Genomic DNA, 15318 nt, shown 5'->3' on the forward strand with positions numbered 1-15318 from the left:
GCTGACTTCCTGTTGGGCTGGCGTAAAAAGTAAAAGTACGAAAGTTGTTCGGCCCGATGAGATCTATATATGTACCGAGTTTCATATTATTACATGCAAGCGTGTCTGATTTATGGACCAAGTTTTCGGACCCCGTTCAAGGGGGCGCTGTTGAGCCCCCCTGCCACGCCCGGGTACCAGCTTCAGCCCGGCCCTGATGGCCGCGGGTTCTGACCTGTGTGCAAAGTTTCAAGAGTTTTTGAGCATGTTAAGGGCCCTAAAATTGCCTGAATAGTCGTAAGAAAAATAATAATAATAATAATAATAATAATAATAATAATCCTACCGAAAACAATAGGGCCTTCGCCCTTTCAGGGCTTGGGCCCTAATAATAATCCTAACGAAAACAATAGGGCCTTCGCCCTTTCAGGGCTTGGGCCCTAATAATCCTACTGAAAACAATAGGGCCTTCGCCCTTTCAGGGCTTGGGCCCTAATAATAATAATAAATAATCCTACCGAAAACAATAGGGCCTTCGCCCTTTCAGGGCTTGGGCCCTAATAATAATAAATAATCCTAACGAAAACAATAGGGCCTTCGCCCTTTCAGGGCTTGGGCCCTAATAATCCTAACGAAAACAATAGGGCCTTCGCCCTTTCAGGGCTTGGGCCCTAAATATAGCTGCGAGCAGCGATTGCGGGCCCAAGCCGGTGGCACCGCCACCCTGGTGCCTTTAGTTACACAAAAGCCACCGGAGTGGCGGTGTCACCGGTTTGGGCCCTCCATATATATATATATATATATATATATATATATATATATATATATATACTATTAAAGCTAAACTATTCTTTATCATAGGCTTTGTACTTCACTCACGTTCCAATATTGAAGGGAAAAATTATCCTCTTCACATGCGCAAAAATGTGCTTGGAAACATCACAGTTGAGCAGTGATTACTGTGAATAGTATGAATTGTACTACTGACTATTTGAACAGAGCAGTGTAAGTTTTAAATGTTAGGTTGACTATTTTATTATTATATTTTATTAAGGCTATAATGAACAGGCTGCGATGTCAAAATTGCAATGCTGGAATGTGTGTGTGTGTGTTTGTGTGTGTGTGGCGGTGGCGCGATTGAACAGTGGACACATAAAAACATACTCCGTCATTTTCTTCATACAGGACATCATTCAAACTGCAAAGTGTTTGTGTACACTTGCAATAAAACACAACATTGTGCTTTTGTAAAATTAATTTAAGCAATCCGCCTGTCACAAAACAGCACAGAACAAACAGGTAAGTTGCAAGGATGTTTATTCACACAAGGAACAGTCACGGCAGGTGAGTTTGAGGAGTAGTGAATTAATCTTGCAGAGTTTATGGATGTGATGGATCTGACAAAGTCTCTTATCTGTTTCAGGTTGTAGATGACTGGATGAGGTTTGACGATCGGAAGCAGGATAGCAGATGAAGACGGAGGAGTCGGAGAACAGGCTGACGGCAGGTAAGTAGCTGAAGAAGGTAAGTTGAGTCTTTGTATTTGCATGAGAGAGTCAGAATGTTGAGTAGGCTTCAACGAGACCTGACGAAGGACTGAGGGAACTGGTGGTGAATATAAGGAGTGAGGGAAGTGGCAGGAGATTGATGACAGGTGGTGAAGACAGGTGCAGATGATTAGTATTCCGGGGATGCAGATCGGGTGGGCGGAGTGTAGAGAGCTGGCGCTGACGCTGATGTATCCGTGACACCGCCCCCCTAAATGGCGCTAATTTTAAAATTAAACTAAAATGCTCACGGCTGAACGGGCATTCATAACGCTGCGCATCCACGGCGAGGAACGAGCAGAACAGAGTGAACATTTTTTAGTTCATTCCTACTTCCATAGGAATTCATTGAAAACACTCGCTTTGTTCCGCACCATTATCAATGTCTGTGCGGACGAGCATATTTTACTTTTGTTTTTAAGTTAGCGATTCAAAAGCCCCCAGCGGTGTCACACGTTGATTAACCCTCTGAGGTCGGCAAACGCGCGGGCGCGTTTTGCTGGATTTTCTCCACATTGTAGCACTATAAACTTAAATTACTCTATTCATTTATGGTCATACAGAAAAAAGAAATATAAAAAAAGAATCTGTGATATTTCTACTTTTGTATGTGTCCACTTACAATCAAATCAAAACATTGTGTTTTTGTAAAATAAAGAAAATAAACAGGGTGTGCGTTCTGCCTCTCCGTCGCAGTGAACTTTTTTTTCTTGAGCACGTCTATAAACTGAAACAAAACTCAGCGAATACTTGTCACATATTTGTGAGCCATATCCCAGATAGCAATTACATTTGGGCCACATGTGGGTATTATGTGGCACATATGGCCTAGATGTGGCATGGCTGAACAGATATGGGCCAAATTGTAGCTATATTTGTTTTGCCATAACTTTAAAATCTGCGGGAAATGCTCTCTTGGTTCACAACTGATTTTGAGGTATATGGCCCAGATAACAACGAACACATGAGAACCATATGTGGTTGAGCTATGGCACACAGTGAGAAACACCGACTTGTGGTAAACATTTGGCTTATACGTGGAAAAACACAGGAATCCTGAAATCAAGTGCGGCAAACATCCACCGTTCCACACCTCAGGTTGCTCTGCATCTTCACTCCTATTGGTGGAGAGACTACGGCGCGAGTTTGACTACGACGCGGGCAGCTGACGCCATTTACTCTGCTTTCCTCACGACTGTGTACATTCAGGTAAGTGATGTTTTGGCATTTTAAAGTCATATAATTGAAATATGCAGCATTATGTGTCAGTATTGCATGTTATGTGTTTAGTTATTCATTTCATCGAGGAAGGGGTTGAACTAGCTAATATTTTCCTCAGTTTACTGCTATAACTGTTCGCTGGTTTGCCATTTTAAATTGTGTATAAATCAACAGCACACTGTCGTACACATATAAAATAGTATAGTTTGTCATGTGTAGTAGCCTATTTGTGAATTAAGGCGACGCGGTCCAATGTCAGCGTTACTGTTTGTCAAAAAACCTAAATCCTAATTTGTGTTCACAATCATTCAACTAATAATAATATATAAATGCCAAGAATAAACACATTAATGCGTGTGCATTATTGTATGGATCTTTTTATTTAACTCTGAAATGATATTCAACCAATACTTTTTCTCATGACTTTTCCCTCTTTAAAATTAAAGGAACACTCCACCGTTTTTTGAAATAGGGCTTATTCACATTCTTTCATACATTTAGATAGGTGGGTAAATGCATTTTTGTCTCAGTGCATGCATTGTTTTAGTTTGACAGGGTCGGCGCTAGCTTAGCTTAGCACAATGAATGGAATCCTTTGTTGCCAGCTAGCATGTCCTGAGTAAAAGTGATCAAAAAAAAAAAAAAGATATTGACTTGGGACTATATTATGGGGAAGCACAGGCGAAGCACGGCTACTTAGGCGAAGCACAGCTACTTGGGCGCAGACATATCACGCAACACATGAAATCCCACGACTTCCGTCAACATACCGGTGTGAATAGTAGCTGCCTGGCTATTTTCCCTACAGTACATGAATGGCGATGAACATGGCTGATTTTGTGTGAGCCAGAACCATACCTATATACAAGAGTTTACAGAAAATGAGTGGAAAGAGAACGACAGGCGGAGGTTGCGATCGCTCAACAGCCCGAGGACGTGAGGATGACAGCCAACACGAACTGGTGGTGTGAATGTGGGGGAATATGCCGACTGAAATAGAGTGTCTGTGCTGTGGCGAGTGGGACAAGTTACTGCCATCGATAACCAGGCTCAACGTGTCAGATCAAGATGAGCGTGCCCGCAGTTGTGTCACAGCTACCGAGGATTTCACGGTGCTGATCCATCCGGCAGTACTCGATTTTTGTTTTCCGGTGTGATAAAGTGAACTGGAAAAAACGCCCCACGCCGAATGGACCAAATGGACAGCTGTCCACAGAGTAAGTGATTATTTTAAACATGACACATGTATAGTAAACTGCTTGTAGCCTTCTCCTCATAGTAGTTATACTAAAACTCCTGAGCCTAACTCGGTGAGAGAAATATAGCTAACTTAGCCCTCAGTCATTTCATTTTACAGGTAACGATAACAGCGATTTTTATTTTAGTTTGGTATTGCAAAACAGGTTGAATTCAACATGAGGTTATACTAGAGGAGGCTAACGTTATTTGAACCGTAGTCTATATACAGCTTCTCAGCATCTATCTTACAACAGAATAAAGACACAGATTAACATAAGGAAGAGTAATAAAAGACAACTTACATGTGCACTTTGTTCTGCCTGTGCTTTGAAACATACGGCTGTCCCCATCCCATCTATTTTCAGACGTAGTACCGTCTTTCTGGGCTCATATTCCATTTTTTCAAAGTAACTTAGTCCTCCGGTGCAAAATGCTAACACGATACTGTTTGATTTTGTAAAGAGGCGTTGAAGTACAGATCTCAAGAGCAGCTAGCCATTTATTTCTCAGTTCCACATTCGATGGAATTCTGTGAAACATTACATTCGTGTATGTCCTTTGCTTGTTCTCACAACCTTTTGCTACGCAGATAATTACCATGTTTGCTGTAACTGTAGCTGTAACTTCTCAAAAAAAACAATCCAAAAGTGAAGACACTTGGTGCAGATCACGCGTGTTGTTCTTCTGTGTTTTGACTCCTTGTACACCGGTATGTTGACAGAAGTCGTGGGATTTCATGTGTTGCGTGATATGTCTGCGCCCAAGTAGCTGTGCTTCGCCTAAGTAGCCGTGCTTCGCCTGTGCTTCCCCATAATATAGTCCCAAGTCAATATCTGCCTAAGAAATCGCCTAGTGTTAATCTGCATCGCTATTTGTACTCGTTGTGAATACACAGGCCACAAGAAGTAATTACGTGGGTTTTTTTATATTTTTTTATCACTTTTACTCAGGACATGCTAGCTGGCAACAAAGGATTCCATTCATTGTGCTAAGCTAAGCTAGCGCCGACCCTGTCAAACTAAAACAATGCATGCACTGAGACAAAAATGCATTTACCCACCTATCTAAATGTATGAAAGAATATGAATAAGCCCTATTTCAAAAAACGGTGGAGTGTTCCTTTAAAGTTGTAACGTTAGGCTATTAGTGTTGTCACAATACCAAAATTATGACTTTCGATACAATACCCGATTAAAATACCTTGTTAACATGAACTAATAATGAACTGCACTTCTACAGCATATATTAATATGTGTTAATGTTAATTTCAACATTTACTAACACATTAAAATCAAAAATTGTACTTGTTAACTTTAGTATGCACTGTGAACTAACATGAACAAACAATGATTTGCTGTATTTCTGTTAACTATCAATTAATTGAACGGCCATTCACTGCCATTATAAAGCTTGGAAGAGGCAGGAAATTTTTATAATTACTCTGATTTCTAATGATAGAGATTATATACCATGCTATGGTATACTGTCATACCGCCCAGCCCTAATGTGCTGTATGGGTGGGGCAATGACAATAATTTCCATATTAAAAACCTAGAAAATATGGTTTCAGATGGAGTAAGTAATAGTTTATAGTTCATTTTTGAATATAAAAGCACTTTCATTTTAGGGTGGTCTATTTAAATGCATATTTCAACCACTTACACAATGTTTTTTTTTTTCCTATCAGATTTCCTATCTGGGTTTGGTTGGTGGCTTTGACCTGGATAACACCGTGTGGAGAGTGCTGAAAGGCACTTTTACAGCTGCTGTGGCACGTTATGAATTGGAGAGAAGTCAATGGGAAGATTGGTGTCCAACGCCTGGTCGTAAAGGAAGTTGTCATTGGTGACAATGTATTTGTATAGCACTTTGCACAATACACAACTTTTCAAAACCGCAACATTGTATTTTTATTTCTGTTATATCAGTAATAGTAATAGTCACTAATTCATGGTTCAGAGCTTAAAGGGATGGTTCGGAGTAAAATCAACCTATAGGGTCATTTGCACCATGAGATCGAGCCAAACACCAGCGCATGCCCATAACTATCTGTATTTAGTTCATTATCACTGTGTATTTAAAGGGTTAGTTCACCCAAAAATGAAAATTCTGTCAGTAATTACTCTCCCTCATGTTGTTCCACCCCCGTAAGACCTTCGTTCATCTTCGGAACACAAATTAAGATATTTATGATGAAATCTGAGAGCTGGATCACTCCTCCATAGGCTTCTCTGTTATTGAAACTTGCCGGCCCAGAAAGTTAGTAAAGACATTGTTAAAATAGTCCAAGAATACAGTGGCTCTACCTTAAGTTTATCAAGTGTCGAGAATACTTTTTGTGCGCAAAACAAGCAAAAATAACGACTTTATTCAACTCTTCATTTTCCTCTAAGTGAGTTCACGTAGTGTAACAGCACAGCGCTTCTGTGTTGTACGCCAGAACGTAGGCTCACGATTGGCCAGCATCCCACACATGACCAGCGTCGGCCAATAGTAAGTCTACGCTCTGACGTACAACACAGAAGTTGGAAAAACTTGAGGGTAATTACAGACAGAATTTTCATTTTTGGGTGAACTAACCCTTTATGTTCCTCCTTGCATTCAGTACTTGGCCCATTATTGTTTGTGTGTTTCTGCTTCCAAATTGTCTCGCATCATTGCGGATTATCTTGAGTTTATTTTGTGCTAGTAAAAACACTTCTTTTTGTAGACTCTGTCTTAAGACTAAAACATGACATTAATGCTATCTGTGTTGGTGTGTTTTTACATTAGAGTGTGCATGTCTTTTAAAAAAAAGCAGAATACATGCAGTGCTGTAAATTTTAACCGGCTGGTGCAAAAGTATTCTAAAAATCTAAATAATTTGTCATAAGGAATTATGGTATAATTCTGGCCCACATATTGAAAAATACAATTTGCAATTCCTTTTGAAAATTTACTGGAAAAAAACTTTCATACAGTGGTAATTCAGAGGTGTTTAATTTGTTAATAATTGCAATTAAAATATTAAAGGAAATTTACATTAATGATTTTTTTTTTCATTCTCCTGCAGCTCTAGCTTCCAGGTTGTATTGCTGCTAACATTATTTAAATTCTTCTTTATTGCAGGTGCAGTCAGGCAGAATCCCCTTACTGGAAAAGGTCAACACATTGCCGACCCTCATTGGAGAATTCTCTGCACATCAACACACTTCTCAACTCTTTACCTTTCAAGTTTGCTTTAACTTTCTCAATTTCTCTTTAAAGTTCTCTTTACCAAGTTACTGTGACTTATTTGTATTACTCTCATTAGACTAATTAAACATAACATTAATACACGCTTTGATTGTGTTTTGAATTTTGGTGTAAAAAATTAACTTTGAATGCTATTTATATTAATTGTATTCTTAAATGTTTTCAACTGAATTCTACTTAAAATAAGTACAACTGAGTAGCTGTAATTCTATGTATTCTTAAATGTTTTCAACTGAATACTACTGTAATTATTAAATTCAACTCTGTTGCTGTAATTAGGGGTTCAAGCACGAAGTGCTGAAACCCTATTGTAATTGTGCTGATTTTTAGGGGTTCAAGCACGAAGTGCTGAAACCCTATTGTAATTGTGCTGATTTTTATTATTAGGGGTTCAAGCACGAAGTGCTGAAACCCTATTGTAATTGTGCTGATTTTTATTATTAGGTGTTCAAGCACGAAGTGCTGAAACCCTATTGTAATTGTACCGATTTTTAGGGGTTCAAGCACGAAGTGCTGAAACCCTATTGTAATTGTAAGGATTTTTAGGGGTTCAAGCACGAAGTGCTGAAACCCTATTGTAATTGTACTGATTTTTAGGGGTTCAAGCACGAAGTGCTGAAACCCTATTGTAATTGTACTGATTTTTATTAGGGGTTCAAGCACGAAGTGCTGAAACCCTATTGTAATTGTGCTGATTTTTATTATTATTAGGGGTTCAAGCACGAAGTGCTGAAACCCTATTGTAATTGTACTGATTAGGGGTTCAAGCACGAAGTGCTGAAACCCTATTGTAATTGTACTGATTTTTATTAGGGGTTCAAGCATGAAATGCTGAAACCCTATTGTAATTGTAAGGATTCGTAAAACGCATTGTGCAGGACAAACCGTAAGGCCTAGAGACTTGAAACCTGGCCAGATGGTAGATGGTGGCTATCTCCGATTTGGATGTAGGCAGGGAAACATTTCTGCTATGTCGAATTTTGTCCAAAACCTACTTTTGCGAACTAGTCCCTGGTTTTTCGCCCGATCGGAACCAAACCAGTCTAGGACAATTCTCTGGACTCTCTAGATCAATAATTATCAAAAAAAAGTTGAACTTTGGCATTTGGGTGGCTGTAACGGGGTCATTTAGAAAAGGGGCGTGGCAAAATACACTCAAAAGCCTATAAATCCCAAAGGAAAACTCAGAACTTGACCAAAATTGATGAGCATATGTGTCAGAACACGGTGAGGAAGCATGCAGAGTTTCATGGAGATCGGACCATAGGTGGCGCTATAACTGGCAAAAAGCCTTCATTCTTATTAGGGGTTCAAGCATGAAATGCTGAAACCCTATTGTAATTGTAAGGATTCGTAAAACGCATCGTGCAGGACAAACCGTAAGGCCTAGAGACTTGAAACCTGGCCAGATGGTAGGCCTCAATGTGGGGACAACCTATCAGAGTATGACCCCGATTGGCCCATAGGTGGCGCTACAGCAACCAAAAGTTCAAAATCGCTCATAACTCTTAGACCGTTTGTCCCAGGATCAAGTGTCTTATATCGTTGGAATCCTTGGCTCGAGGCGGACAAAATGGATATCTCCGATTTGCTCACCCTTCAGGCGCCAATTTCGAGTAAATTGCATTTTTTTGAAAAACCTATTTTTGCAAACTTCTCCTAGGTTTTTCGCCTGATCGGAACCAAACCACTGCATGAGTATTCTCTGGAGTCTGTCAATCAATAATCATCCAAAAAATTCAAAATTTCAATTAACGGTCGATAAGGGGAACCAAAATATTTGATGGCACCAGGGCCACTTTTACTAAAACGGTTATAAATTGTGAACAGAAAGAGATTTTTTTGCTAAACTTGGGATACATCTTCCTGAGCTCAACCTGAGATCACTTGAGAAAAATCGCAACAATTGGCCACTTGGTGGCACTATTAAATGGTTATAACTTGTGAACGGAATGAGATATTTTCGCAAAACTTGGGACACATGTTCATGAGCTCATTCTGAGGTCACGTGAAAAAAAGTCATGACAATTGGCCACTTGGTGGCACTATAAAATGGTTATAACTTGTGAGCGGAAAGAGATATTTTCGCTAAACTTGGCACACATGTTCATAAGCTCAATCTGAGTTGACATGAAAAAAATCGTGACAATTGGCCACTTGGTGGCGCTATAACAGTGAAAAAAATCATGAAAATAGCTATAAGCGCACCCAACTGTTAGTCTACTGAAAATTGGCACGCAGTGTCTTTGTCCAGGGTGCCATGATAGTCTATGAGAACATTGGTGTATCTCAAAAAACTCAGTATATGTCATTGGCACAATGCCTTGAAGGAGCCTTAGAAGTTTCAAGCCAGTGTTTTTTTACAGGAGTGACCTCCTAAGACTCCTGAATCCTTGCAGAGTCCAACAATACCAAACATGCCAGGTTTCGCCTTATGGTTTTTGTAAGTGTCATTTAGAGCTTTAAAAAATTGTGTTTATCTTCAAAGCCGTTAGTCCGATCGAGACAACAACAAAAAAACACAGGAAATTTGAAAACATAGGTAAATAGCTAAACAATAACGCCAAAATGTTAAAATTATGATAGGAACTGACAAAAAAATGAATTAAATCCAATCAATTTCACCCATGGATCATTTTGATGCTCTCACATGTTTGAAACAAACAATGATGGATTGTCATGAAATTTGTTTTGAATTGGGACTGGCGAATTCCCGTCCATACTGTCAATGACCATTCGCAAAGACCCGCCCACTTTAGTTACTGTTGCTATGTCTGTCAAGCGACGCCACTCTCACACCACACCAAGTTCTCACGCAGTGAAAAATACATTGCGGATCAGAGAGGAGACTGCGCGCTGACAGACAAGTACTTTTGATATGAAACAAATGGCGCTTTTCCACTACAGCCAGCTCGGCTCAGCTCGGCTCGACTTGACTCGGCTTTGTTTGGTTTTCCACTGTGTAAAAGTTGTACCTGTACCTGCTTCCAGGTACTTTTTTTCGTACCACCTCCGGCGAGGTTCTAAGTGAGCTGGGGCAAGCTGAGGCGATACTAAAATGTGACGTGAAAACACGGCAGACTGCTGATTGGTCAGAGAGAATTGTCACTATTCACTGCGTCATCATTGCACGCGCCAGACGGAGTATCCTGAATAAAAAACAGCAAAAACAAAAACATCCAAAAACAGCATACACTCGATTTCCTCCATTGTCCATTGTGTGTGGCAGCGGATGTATCTCGCGTAGAAGATTAAGTCACGGCAGTTTCCTGCGGCGTCGCTATGACGACCAGGTACTATTGTGGAGGTACTATCTGCAATGGAAAACGGAGCGAAAAGCGAGTCGAGTCGAGTCGAGTCGAGTCGAGACAAGTTGAGTTGAGCTGGTACTGGTAATGGAAAAGCGCCAAAAGTCTCACCTTTCAAATGTAGTCATTTTTAGAGACATTTAAACAATAAATACCGTTTTGTGACTCTTTAATGTGTCTGACAGATCGCTGTAGACTCAAGGCTCAGTTAAAGCTGCTCGTGAACCGATCATCTCTTCCTTCTAGTTCATTTATAGCATTAAAATAAACATGAATGAACATAAAAGGAATGTTGTTTTAAAGTGCTAAGACGTCAGTACACTTTGTTTTTCAAATTTAAATCCTCCAAAGTTAATCTACTAACTCTCCTGACTGCTTTGTGGGACAAAATGGCGGATTATGATTAGTCAGATCACCTGTAAATCAAACTCCCTGCGAAGGGTCAATTGAGAATGCTCGTGCGCACAATCCTGATCTAATCGACAACTTTGCAGTTGCACATAGGAAAGCCCGGAAAATCCCGCTATAATGTAAGAGAGCATCTTTTTTTATGTATTTGGACCTAGGCCTAACAATGTGTTATGGTGCGCTGTCACCAGTGTTTTTTTTTTTGTTTTTTTTTGGTGAGCGTAGGCTCCTCCTGATTTTGTTAGTCATCTCATCTCTTATATGCTGTGTATGATCATATCCTGCCCTATTCATGGTAGCCTACTCGCGGACATTGCGTCATCAATGTCATCAATTGCGTCATCAAGGGGCCCGCCTTGATAATCCTACTTAAGGGCCCGGTGTTGGCTCGTTACACCACTGAATATAATTGTCTAAACTCCTTATCAAAATTACATATTTACAACAAATTTGACATATATATGGGCACACTTTGAGTACTACTAATAAAAGTGGTGGAGATCAGGCAAGACTGTAAGAAGACTCAGGCAAAAAGGTGCTATAACTGTAAAAACGCTTTAAAACCATATATTTCCTATGGTAAACTGCCTGTATTGGCTGTAAATTGACTTTTTCATCTATGATGGCAGTTGTTAAATGCTTGCTAAATAAAACGTAATGTCTTTTGATGCTTGTGTGCTTAAAGGCCTTAACTGCTTGAACCCCGATAAATGCTGCTTGCAGCTTTAATTATTAGGGGTTCAAGCACGAAGTGCTGAAACCCTATTGTAATTGTACTGATTTTTATTATTATTATTATTATTATTATTATTTTCCCCTAAAACGCATCGTGCAGACCAAACCGTAAGAGCTGGAACCTTGAAACTTGACCAAATGGTAGTCCTCAATTTGGGGAGAACCTATCAAAGTATGACCCCGATTGGCCCATAGGTGGCGCTATAGCAACCAAAAGCGCGAAACTGCTCATAACTACTAGACCGTATGACGTAGACTCAAGTGTCTTATATCATTGGAAAGCTGGACGCCTGACGAACAAAACGTATATCTCCGATTTCATTTCCGCCATGATAGATTTTCCGCCATTTTGAATTTTGTCAAAAACATACTTTTGCGAACTAGTCCTAGGTTTTTCGCCCGATCGGAACCAAACCAGTGCAGAAATGTTCTCTAGAGTCTGATTATCAAAAACTATCGAAAAAAAGTTGAAATTTCGACTCACGGACGGTAAGGGGCGCCAAAACGTACGTTGTGGGAGGGGCCTATTTTACTAAAATGGCTATAACTCCAGAAGTAAATGAGGTATCTTCACCAAACTTGGTACACATGTGTAAGAGGTCAATCTGAGGTCACAGTAAAAAAACCGCGGCAATTGGCCACATGGTGGCGCTATAACATGAAAAAAACATAAAACAGGCTATAACCACCTGACCATTAGTCCGATTGACTTGAAAATTGGCATGCAGTGTCTTGGTCCAAGGTGCCATGTATGTGTATGAGGACATTGGCGTATCTCGAAAAACATGGCCGCCATCGGCCAATGAATTTTGAGCACCTATTAGACAAGGTTAACGGAGGCCGATCGGAACGAAACTCGATGGGCATGTTCGACTCAAGGCCATAGAGGTCTGTAACAATTTTGAAAGAAATCGGCCACTAGTTGGCGCTAACGAGTTTTACAGCTCTGTAATCACGTGGTGTTACAAATATCCACACAATATGCATATCATTTGATAGATCTCCTCATCCTGAACAACTTTGCCTCAAGGACCATTGCTGTCAATCAAACCGTTCATTAAATATTCGCAAACATGTTAAAAACCTACTTTTGCGAACTAGTCCTAGGTTTTTCGCACGATTGGAACCAGACCAGTCTAGGACAATTCTCTGGACTCTCTAGATCAAAAACTATCAAAAAAAAGTTGAACTTTTGCATTTGGATGGCTGTAATAGGGTCATTTATAAAATGGGCGTGGCAAAATACACTAAAAAGCCTATAAATCCTAAATGAAAACTCAGAACCTCACAAAAATTGGTGAGCATATGTGACATAACATCATTAACAAGCATGCCAAATTTTATGGAGATCGGACTATAGGTGGCGCTATAACTGTTAAAAAGCTTTAAAACCATATATTTCCTATGGTACATTGCCTGTATTGGCTGTAAATGGTCTTTTCCATCTATTATGTCAGTGGTTACATGCTTGCTAAATAAAACCTGATAACTTTTGATGCTTTTGTGCTTAAAAACCCTTAAAGGCCTTAATAGCTTGAACCCCGATAAATGCTGCTTGCAGCTTTAATTATTATTATTAGGGGTTCAAGCATGAAATGCTGAAACCCTATTGTAATTGTGCTGATTTTTATTATTATTATTATTATTCCGCCGTAAAACGCATCGTGCAGCCTAAACCGTAAGTGCTAGAGACTTGAAACTTGGCCAGAAGGTAGTACAAAAATCGAGGAGAGGTTCAGAGAATATGAGCTAGATTGGCCAATAGGTGGCGCTACAGTGCAAAAAACAAAAAAATTGCATATTTTTGCTTAAATCTCATCAACCCTTTGTCACAGACTCAAGTGTCTTATATCTTTGGAATCCTTGGGTCAAGCCGAACAAAAAAGGCCTCAAGGATTTCATTTCCGGTATGCAAATTTTTCCGCCATTTTGGATTTTGTCCAAAACCTACTTTTGCAAACTAGTCCCTGGTTTTTCGCCCGATCGGAACCAAACCAGTGCAGAAATATTCACAGGAGTCTGAATATCAATAATTATCGAAAAAAAGTTAAAATTTCGATCCACGGTTGCTAAGGGGCATCAAAACGTTCGCAGGAGGCGGAGCTAATTATACAAAAATGGCTATAACTCGTGAACGAAATGAGATATTTTCACCAAACTCGGTACACATATGTATGAGCTCAAGTTGAGGTCACAGTAAAAAAATCGCGGTGATTGGCCTCATGGTGGCGCTATAATATGAAAAAAACATAAAACAGGCTATAACCACCTGACCGTTAGTCCGATTGACTTGAAAATTGGTATGCAGTGTCTTGGTCCAAGGTGCCATGTATGTCTATGAGGACATTGGTGTATCTCAAAAAACATGGCCGCTATCGGCCAATGAAGTTTGAGCACCTATTAGACAAGGTTAACGGAGGCCGATCGGAACAAAACTCAGTGGGCATGTTCGGCTCAAGCCCCTAGAGGGCTGTAAGAATTTTGAAAGAAATCGGCCACTAGTTGGCGCTAACGAGTTTTATGGCTCTGTAATCACGTGGTGTTACACTTATCGTCACAAAATGCATATCATATGATAGATCTGCTCATGCTGAACAACTTTGCCTCTAGAACCATTGCTGTCAATCAAACAGTTCATTAAATATTCATGAATATGTTAAAAACCTACTTTTGCGAACTAGTCCTAGGTTTCTTGCCCGATCGGAACCAGACCAGTCTAGGACAATTCTCTGGACTCTCTAGATCAATAATTATCAAAAAAAAGTTGAACTTTTGCATTTGGATGGCTGTAATAGGGTAATTTATAAAATGGGCGTGTCAAAATACATTAAAAAGCCTATAAATCCTAAATAAAAACTCAGAACTTCACAAAAATTGGTCAGCATATGTGACATAACATCATTAACAAGCATGAAAAATTCTATGGAGATCGGACGATAGGTGGCGCTATAACTGTTAAAAAGCTTTAAAATCATATATTTCCTATGGTAAACTGCCTGTATTGGCTGTAAATGGTCTTTTCCATCTCTGATCATATAATTTTCATATCATAATGTTAAAAAACTAGTGCAATACAATTCTCTGGACTCACTAGATCAATAATTGTCAGAAAGTTGAACTACTTCATTTGGATAGCTATAATAGGTTCACTTCAAAATCTGGCCTTTACCAAGTGTCCCCGAAAGCCTATATCTCTTTAATCAATGCTCAGACCTTCTTAAAAACAAGTCAGAACGTGTGAAATATCACCCTGAACAAGCATGAAAATTTTCAGACAGATCGGACAAAATTTGCCTCTATAACAGTTAAAAAGGTGAAAATGATATGAATTAATGGCATGTTAAGCCAATAAGTGGTATTTTACTGCCCCCTGCTGTTTAAAATAGTCATTTTCTCATATTGGTATTGGTATCAGCCATGGTAAATCATGATAAATGATGGTGTGTGTGTGTGTGTGTGTGTGTGTGTGTGTGTGTGTGTGTGTGTGGTACAAATATAACAAAGGTTTTATTTTCCAACATGAAAACAAACATAACAGAGTGCTAGTGCACAAACAATAACCGACAATGATAATGGATGAGAGGGGAACTTAAATACACAGATCAAGACAAGGACAACAGGTGACGGTTATGATGATGAGGAGCAGG

General features: G+C 39.6%; 1 protein-coding gene across 1 annotated transcript in view; it reads right to left on the reverse strand.

Moving 5' to 3' along the window:
- LOC311078402 (uncharacterized protein) overlaps positions 1–2152 on the reverse strand; it is an 84855-nt gene extending 82703 nt beyond the window's left edge. Inside the window, exon 1 of the mRNA XM_084107170.1 lies at positions 1992–2152. The gene's annotated coding sequence lies outside the window, so the exon portion shown is untranslated. The remainder of the gene's footprint in view (positions 1–1991) is intronic.
- Between the last annotated feature and the right edge of the window lie 13166 nt (positions 2153–15318).

This window comes from Abramis brama (assembly GCF_963993115.1).
Source record: "Abramis brama genome assembly, chromosome: 2".
NCBI lineage: Eukaryota > Metazoa > Chordata > Actinopteri > Cypriniformes > Leuciscidae > Abramis > Abramis brama.